Raw genomic sequence first — 9274 nt, forward strand, 5'->3', positions numbered from 1 at the left:
CGCGGGCGCTGAGGGGTGCGAGGAGAGCCGAGACCTGCCTTCCTCCCTCTGCAGGTCCATCGATTGGAGCTGGGGGTTCAGCCTGCAGAGATGCAGCCCCTGGGGTCCCCTCTGTGCTTGGCCCCAGGGACCGTGGGGCTCCAAGGAGGGACACGCACCGCGGCTGCCGAATAGACCTTTCCTTTGATGCCTTTCATGAGAGCATGGTGGAGCAGCGTGAGCTCTGAAGGGGAGATGGGTGTTGACCAGGGGAGGCCCTTCCAGCGCTTGGTTCGCGTAAGGTCCTGCAAAACCAGTGCCAGCGCGTATGGATGGCACAAGGGCGCGTGGAGCATCTGGGGAGGCATGGCTGCTGGCGCTGGAGCCTCTGCCCTGCCAGCAGCGGGCAGGGGAAGAGGAGGCGATGTCTAACCTTCTCTTTGATCTCGGCTCAGGCTAACATGGAGTTGTCAGGAAACAAGGAGCTCAGCCTCAATTTCAGGGTGATTCACGCTTGGCTGGTGGGGAGAAAAATGCCAGCGGCTGCTGATTTAGGGGAAGGCGCCTGCCTGTTTCTGTGGGCAGTGCTGCAAGGTAATTGAATTAGGGCAGTGGGACAGCGCTGGCAGAGCTGCCTTCAGCTCCTCATCCACCCAGGACAGTGGATGGGAGGGATCTTGTGCCCGTGCCCAGTGACCCCATTTGGGAGTGAAGGCAGCTCCTTCCCAAAGGATATATACAGGGATATATGTACACTGTCTATATGGAGAGTGTATCTACCAGGATATTGTCCTGTGACAGGGTTACAGGCACAGACCCCAACTCAACAGGCCACTCAAGGACAGGTTGTGTCAGCTCTTCTTCGGGAGCTGCTCCTCAACTGTGAGCTTTTACACTCTGTGTGCTTTTTACACACTCCTTTTTCAAGTGTGTATAAAATGTAGCTGTCGATTTAAACCTATATATATGCAATATACAGGTTCAGTGTATAAAGACACAGCGTTCTGGGAATGAACTCTGGTGGCAGTGGGCTGGTGGTTTTGTTCCCAGACTCGTAATAGTGAGTTATTCTTGTCTGAGGACAGAACGACTGTAAGGGGAGATTTATAGGGTGGATGTTAAAACCGACTTCTCAGTAACATTGGGAATTGCTGGAAATCTTTAGGAAGAAGGTGTCCCCATGAGTAGAACCCCAGGGTGATAGTAGGGAGCTTGGGTACCCCATCAGGCACTTGTGCAGCGCGGTGATGGCTGGGACGTGGCAGGATCCATGGGGCTGGGCAAGCTGCTCCCCTGGGTGAAACAGAGAAACGGCTGCTACTGCTGCTGCCCTCCATATCCAACGGCACCAGAAACTTGCAAGGGGCTTGGTGGGGACAGTGTGGTGCCACTGAGGGACCTTACCCCTCTGCTGCCACTTCTGCTCTCCATTCCCCATGAGCAGGTTCCTGCCTGCACTTTTTCCCGAGTTGCTCACCAGGAGCTGCAAAAGGCAAGGTGGAGAGCAGGGACAGGGGGCGACTGGTGTTGGGAAAAAAGATGTTTTAAAGCTATTTTGAGTTTTGCGGAAACAACTGTTTATTTTGGGTTTGTGGCCACAAGGGAGGAAAGAACAAGCTTCTGTCCCCACCATGGGATCTGTGTAGTCCCAGGTGGTAGATGTGCCTCGGTGGCACACGGGGCACTGCACCCAGCCCTGTGGGTGTCCATGGCAGCTAGTGAAAACATTCAGATGAAGCAACCAGCACCTGCCCGGTGTTCTCCAGGAGGGTTTGGGACACACAGTCTGCCTTCAGCCCCCATGGGGAAGGGGACAGTTGTCCCTCTTCCTGAGGGGCTTTCAGATAACAAGTACAGCTCAGATCCTCTCTGTCCTTCATCCCCACCAGCATGTTGGGGCCCCCAAGGGCTGGGCACTGGTCGAGGGCTATCCTCCCTTCTTCAGAAGTCACTGGGCAATGGGCAACTGCTAGTTGAGACTGATTTAAGAGCAGCTGGCTGGGGCAATAGGCAGAAAGAGCAGCAGGGATAATGAGGAACGATGCAGACAACCAGAGGGGATGGTTAAGGTCCCTTTGAATCATGAGTCCCTTTGAATCAATCCCCAAATGCTGCTCGATGGTCCTTTTGTAGCAATACCTCCACTGGCTGTTTACCAGGTATCTGGCGAGAAAACGTGACCCTCCTTTTCTCACATGAGCACTTGTGACATGGTCCATGCCTCTGTCAGCTCAAGATGTGTCCATGGCAGCTAGTGAAAACATCAGATGAAGTAACCAGCACCTGCCTGGTGCTCTCCAGGAGGGCTTTGGAGTTGTATTTTCAACCTCTGAGGCCCCAAGGATTTCACTTCCCTCCATGGGCAAGCTGATCAGATACCAGTTGAGAAAGCAGAGGATGTGGATGGGACATCTTCCGTGTGGGCTCCTGGAAGCCCCATACTGGTGGTTTCCGAAGCCCACTGCAGTTTCTAAAATAGGCTGGACAGCAAAGGCTCTCTGGATAACGAGCAGGGTAAGTGCCAGTCAGCCAGGGTTATTCCTGCGGAATTGATTTGAACACTGCAAAGACTGAATTTAATTTCATGAATTTCATGATTAATTATGCCAGGAGACCCCAAGTATTGGATAGGTGCCTTTATTAAATAAATGTAATGGAAATAATTCTTGGCTCCAAGAGAAGGGGTGTGCATTTGCAGATCTGGAGTAGGACTGGTGTGGGAAGGGCACTCATCCTGCACACTATATCAAGATGAAAACCAGAAGGCTTTGTGAGAGGCTGGTGGTGACACCAGCTGCATGTGCTGCCTGCAGTTTCTCAGGAGGGGACCATGTGTAAGGCTCTGTGCCAGCTCTGCTGCACCAGAGAAACCCCTGCCTTGAGCCTCTGCCAAAATCTGACTTGTTATTGTGGCCAAAGGCTCCCAGGTTAGACGTGCAATTTCCATAAGGTGGATGTCTACAGTGACACTTGCACATGTATGTCTCCCTCTTCTGTAATCTGCCCATAGAGCTGTGTGCAAAGAGATGCAGCTACCACTTTCCTTCTTCCTGGTGTGTATTCTGCTTTTTTTCACATGCCTTAACAGGTCAGTGCATCAGCTGAGCGGTGGCAACTGCCCGTCCGCACAGCATGTATACAGGTGTGTCTTACCATAAACCTTTACGCTATAGATTAAAAGAAACCAGGTTTTTTTTGCCCCTGTTGCAGGACAGCCATGCTGGCTCAGCCAAAGTGAAGGAATCGGATAAACATGCACGATGCTAAGGCATTATTAACCTTGTGAATTTAATGTTGCAAATTTGACCTTTTTTCTCCCATCTCTCTCCTCCCGGTGGATCATTGCTGTCCCTCCTGGACATACCTCTTGTTGTGAATGTGAGATGTCATCCCTTGCTGTTTGCTGTGCAGGTCACCTTGTGAGTGCTCCAAGACAATTAATCACCCCAGTCCTGATTGAAAATTCTCAGTCTTTCAATTTTCTGGTTGCTTTCAACTGAGTAATGTCCTTGCAGAGACAGAGGAGAGAAGGGTTCCCAATTCATTTCCAGATATTTGATTATTTTTAAAAGGTCTTTTTGTGAAGTATCTCGCAATACGTAAAGTCCCATGGCTACATATGCTGAAGGAAAACCCAGCACAGCAGCAGTACAGCTCCTCAGACCGAGCACACATGGGTGATTTGGCCAACAGCAAGCTCGGCTCTCACACAAATTAGGCAGCAGCAAAAAGGATCTATTCCTGCCTGGTACAAAGGCTTTTGGGTCAAAAAACCTGGTCATGCCGTGCTGCTGTTTGAACCAGAGAAGGTAAGGTGTATTAACCTGCACTGAGCACGAGAATCACAGAGGCTTCAGAAGCCAGGGCTTCGGGCTGGGAAAATAATAAAGAATCAAACAGAGCTTTCTGATATTAAATATCAAAAACGTAGTGGAAGGAGGAGAGTTACTTTTCATTAAAACTCCTGTCTTTCCTTGGCTGCAGAGCTCCTACTTACACCCTTTCCCAGTCCCTTCACGCTTCACTCCCTGATACACTTTCGAGGCCACACATCTTCATCCCTTGCCACCGTGTGGGGAACGTGGCCTGCATACCCCACATGTGGGTGTGTGACACTGCGGGGGTTGTTTGTGGGATAGGACCTGCAGGGATTGCCATAGCAGGGGCCTCCCTGTATAATACCAAAGGTTCATTTAAATTATTATACTTAATGTTGGCTATGATAATGAGTTACTATGTACTACAGTACTGGCTTTGTTTCCTTCTCCAAATTTGGTCCCTTCTGGCATTGGAGCAAGGTTTTATCCATCTGAATCACTGCAGCATCATCAGATGTGGTCTATAGGCACAGGACTGTCTTCCAACAGCCCGTCTCCCCTCCTGGAGGCCGTGGTTGGGAGTATGGTTGCCATGGTGGTAGCGAGACAATTAAAATGGCTTTATAACCAGCTGAAGGTACCGACTGTTTCCAGGATACCATATATCCTAATCAATCTCAGCTCTGACAGACCTTGGAGCGAAGCCAGGTCCAATGACAGCAGTTGGTGGCGCTTAATTTTTTTCTTCCTTCTCCAGCCCTCTAAGGTTAGCTTTTCTCCATGGGCTTGAAGTTCAACGTAAAAAAAAAAAAAAAAAAAAAACCTCCATCCTTTCTGGCTGCGACAGCTTTCATTCCACATCCACGCAGCACACAAAAAACCGTATAAAGTAATCACCGCTCTTCTGATCTCTTGACCTGCAAGAAGCGGAACCGGTTTCCTTGCGTTGACTGATGTGGGTGCTGCCCTTTAGCTGAGCGCAGGGAATAAGGGATCTCTTTGTTAGAGGCTCCTCCTGACAGGCTGTGCTGCTCCCCCTGCCAGGCCATTCCCCGTGGGTGGTGGGGGCTGGAAGCAATATGTTGGAAGTCACACTGTATCCCAACAGCTTGGGATTCAGAGCTGTCAAGCAGTGGCTCACTGTTAGTACAACTTCTTCCAGAACGCCAGGAAAACAAAAGGCTACTTAAAACTTTTTACGACCTGCTGACACATGAGTCTGGTAGGAATCTGTCTGTCTGTGAATCCAGAGGAATAGTGGAGGGATTTGGAGATCCACTGCTGCTGCTGCTGCTCGTTACAGGGTTGTTTTTGCCTACAGGTAGCAATGGGAGCCGGAGGGTTCCTCCAGTCTGCATCTGGTTCTTCCAGCTAGATCTACTTTGTGGTGTAGGTGCTGCCCCGCGCTGGGTCAGCACTTGAAATGAGTGTATAGTATTTTTCTGAGGGCTTCCTGTATCTTTGCCATGATTCAAGAACAGTTGCCATGATTCAAGAACAGTTAAATTCCCATTTTAGAGAGTTTCTGACTTACGTGAGCCCTGAGATGACTATGTAGTCCCAGGTAGGAAGCCAGGTCAGCCATACCCTGCGAGTCTGGATGAGTTTGCAGTGTGAGGCTATGGGATGGCACAAAATGGCACTCCTGATTGCTACTTTTTCCCACATTTCTAGAGAACTTAGCTCAGGGCTGCTCTGTGTGGGACTGGACACTTCACCAGTGCAGGTGCTACGGTGGGTTTCAATTTCAGGGCTCTTCTGCATTTTGTGGTGACACCATCTAGCTCAATGTCCTCAACTTTTCTTTTTCTTGAATCCTCACTTACAGACAGAATGCTTAAAACAATGACAATTATCAGCATTAAAATAAAATTAACGTGAATCTAACTTAGGTTTATAGCCCCACTTAAAGCTTCTAGGGTGGTGAAGCCTGTTTTGGAAGCTGCTGGTCTATGTCTTCGCAATCAATCAATAACACGCCATCAATCACTGTATATCATTTCCTTTAGATTATTAGACATTGCACAAGTCTCCTGAATTTCTAGCATGCCCTTAGATATTCTAGCTCTTCACTCTCTTTTGGATTTACCTGATCCCTCCAGCTGGAAGAGTCTGCCAACAGCCTCCACTTCACAGAAGGGGCACTTCACCTGGGCAAACACTCCTGGCATCTGCTGAAACAACAGATTTGGAAGCATTAGCCTGCTCCATTGCTCTGCAGGGTAGAGGGTCATTGAAAGTCCCGAGATAAACCAAAACTCGTCTGGAGACTTTTTCTCCCTTAGGACCCAGCTGCCTTCAACACTTCCTCAGTGACCAAAAAGAACAGCTTGAAAAAGACCTAATTTTCCAAAGATAAGCTATTTATCTATGTAAATGGAAGTTATGGTTTTCTTTAAAGGCTGTGTTTGAAGATATTTTTTCCATGATTCCCTTTCAATGATTCCCCCTTGACACCATTAGGTCTTCCTGGCTGCTCATTTTGGATGATTTTTTTTTTTTCAAAATCTGTTTAGAAGCTTAGGTTCTAAGGAAGGACAATAATTACCCAACTAACAATGAACTTAACCAACCACCCAAGGAGCTGGAATGATTTACAGCTTTCAAAGGAGCTGATGCTAGCTTGTCTTTTGTCTTTCTACTTAATGCCTCTCTAATATTCTTCTCTGGACACAATGACTTTCTGAACTGGTTTTTCTCCTTTTTCTTTTTTTTTTTTTTTTTTACAAATAGAATGCTAAGCCCCTCCACCACCTAATATTCTGCATACAAAAGAAGATTTAATATCCTCTAAGTGACTATAAAGAACAAATCTACCAGATGGCAGACTTCGTTGCTCAAGGGGGATGCGGGCTGCTTTTCTTGGAGAAGCATTTCAATGTGGTTTTGAAAGAGAGAGTCACTAGATGTATTAATCTTTTCCTTAGTGGGGTGCTGTGATATAACTCAGGAGAGGTGCAAGAAGAGGGAAATATAGTTTGTGATCCAACAGAGGAAACAAATGGAGCTGCGTGAGGAACTTTTTTTGCTTATTTCTTGAGTCTCTTGGAAAAACATGTTAACTATGACCTTGAGCATCTTTGCAGAAGTTTTGAGATGTAGCATCTGGATCCTAGGCATAACTTTAAAAACTTGAAGATTTAAGAAAGCTACTGGCATTCAAAGACTACTTCTCCAGATTTTAAACAAGGATGTTGCTGACATATAATCAATGCTCTTCAAGAAGAAAGTGTTCTGCTTCATTCTCTTTCCGTTTCTCCTATGTCAGAAGCCAACTTCCTAAAAAGATTAATTGATGTAAAGGAGGACTTCTTTAAGAGCAAATGTTTTTGATCTCACTTATTTTCCAAATATTTGGCTGAATAAGTCATCTGAGACACAGCTAAGTAATTTCCCCTCATAGATTATCTGAGAGGAGACCACAATATTTACATATGGAACTATTGTTCAGACTTATTTGCTAAATAATTTATTGGAATAATCTGTGCTCTGTGTCTCATTTGTGGCCAGTTCCTTGGGAGATGTTGATATTCTGATGATGTGATATGTTTCTGTTCCCAAGTGGGTGACTGTAACTTTCTGGAATTATTTTGTGATGTAAGTGGTTGTTATTCTGAGTTTGAAATGTGTTTTCACGCTAAATTCACACTTGGTGAGTATTCCTACCAGAAAATGTGTTCCCTAGGATAACTGTGGAAAGCAAACATGAAAAAAGGAGGAACACAGTCAAAGCAAATCCATAAAAAAGATTCAGATGAACAGAAATGTGTTTGCAGGACACACTTATCTCTGTTGTGAAGCAACGTGATAAAGGAGGAGACCTCAGATTTACAAGGTAGGAATCGCTATATGCCAACCAGCTATGTATCCTGTATGGACAACTTGGAAGACGATCAGCTGCCAGACCTGCTACCAAACAAATATGACTCACAGTCATTTGTGTTCTTCTTGGGGTATAGGTTACACAGCAAAGCGTCAAGCAAAGCAAGGTGTAAAGTTACATATAAAATGAAGAAAAGCAAGGAAAGATAAGAAGGGCACGTTAATGGGATGGCAACAATCTTGGTATTAAGGATGAAGAAAATAGGGTATTTCATTTGTCTCCAAAATAACACAATAGCCTGTAGTAACAGCCACTACCTGATACCTTGAAAGCAAGAGAATAATTTCCATCGTGATGTAGTGATCAGCTTTCACCCTGAATTTGGAGATCTGATCCCCTTATCTTTGCAAGTGCTACTGGGAGACCTGCTTGGTAACAGGAAAAAAATTCATCCTAACAACAGCCCATTCATCCTGGCGCTGCGTCAGGCAAAAACCAAGTGTTTATCTGGAACATTAATTCTCTGCAGACCTTTGCTTCAAATCACGTTTGCTGTATACCAGTATGTATATTAAAATAGACAGAGAGAGAAGCCTTGCCCTCACAGAAGGCAAATTGAAATATGTTTCTCCCCACCGTGAAAGAGTAGATTCAAATGGTAAATCTGTCACAATATAGTCATACAGCTGAATGGTGAAAAATTACTATTCCGGATTTAATCCCAGGTACTGATTGGGAATAAAGGGTGCAGATTTCTCCCTTTCTAGTATTCACGTCTTTCTCTAAATTTCAGAGGATTTCTTTGGACCAACTAGAACAGACACTGACCTTTTTTAGAGCTTTGGCCATGTTTATACAGGGACAGTATTTTTCTGTAGATATATATGTACACTGTTTACACTATAACAAACTGTCTCGTCCACCTTCCTCATTATGATAGTCTAAGATGCTTCTCTTGACAATCCTTGTGCATACACTATTTGCTCAGTACTTGGGAGATGTCCTGAGGTCCAGCAGTCCCTCACTCTGTTCTATGCTCTACAGAATTACTGGTGGTACCTTGTAGGATGCCTTTCCGAAACTACAGGAGTACTGGTCTGGAGGGGTAAGTGTCTTAAACTGCCAAACTCCCGTGATTCACATCCTTTCCGGCCATCCATTAATGTTCCTGGCACCATTTTCAAATCACTATTGGGCGGCAGATGGAGGACATGCTGCTAAGTGCTATGATTATGAGGTTCATTAATATGGATGGTATTATGCACATGCATTTGTAGTTGGGCAAGCAGAAGAATTTGCATCTGGGTTTCCTAAGATGTTTGATACTGAGGTGATAGCGCTGCAGGAGATGATGCTGTAGGAAGTTGAGATCAAATTTTGTGGAGCGTTTATGTGAGGAAGTTCCACTTGATGAAACTTTTGTTTCAGGACTCACATAGGCAGCAACGACTGGTGGGATGCAGGTAGTGGTGCAGAACTGGATGGCAAAGCTTTCGGATGACAAAGACCATTTAAAGATGCAGGCAAGCCCAGAGCTACAAGAGGAGAACACAGCCATGAGTGTGCCCATCTAAGTGGGCCACCAAGCCACCATTACCTCTGGCATCTTACTGCTGATCAGGAACTCAACAGCTGGGGCTGGGAGATCAGCTAC

Source organism: Numenius arquata, chromosome 6 (genome assembly GCF_964106895.1).
Source record: "Numenius arquata chromosome 6, bNumArq3.hap1.1, whole genome shotgun sequence".
Lineage (NCBI taxonomy): Eukaryota > Metazoa > Chordata > Aves > Charadriiformes > Scolopacidae > Numenius > Numenius arquata.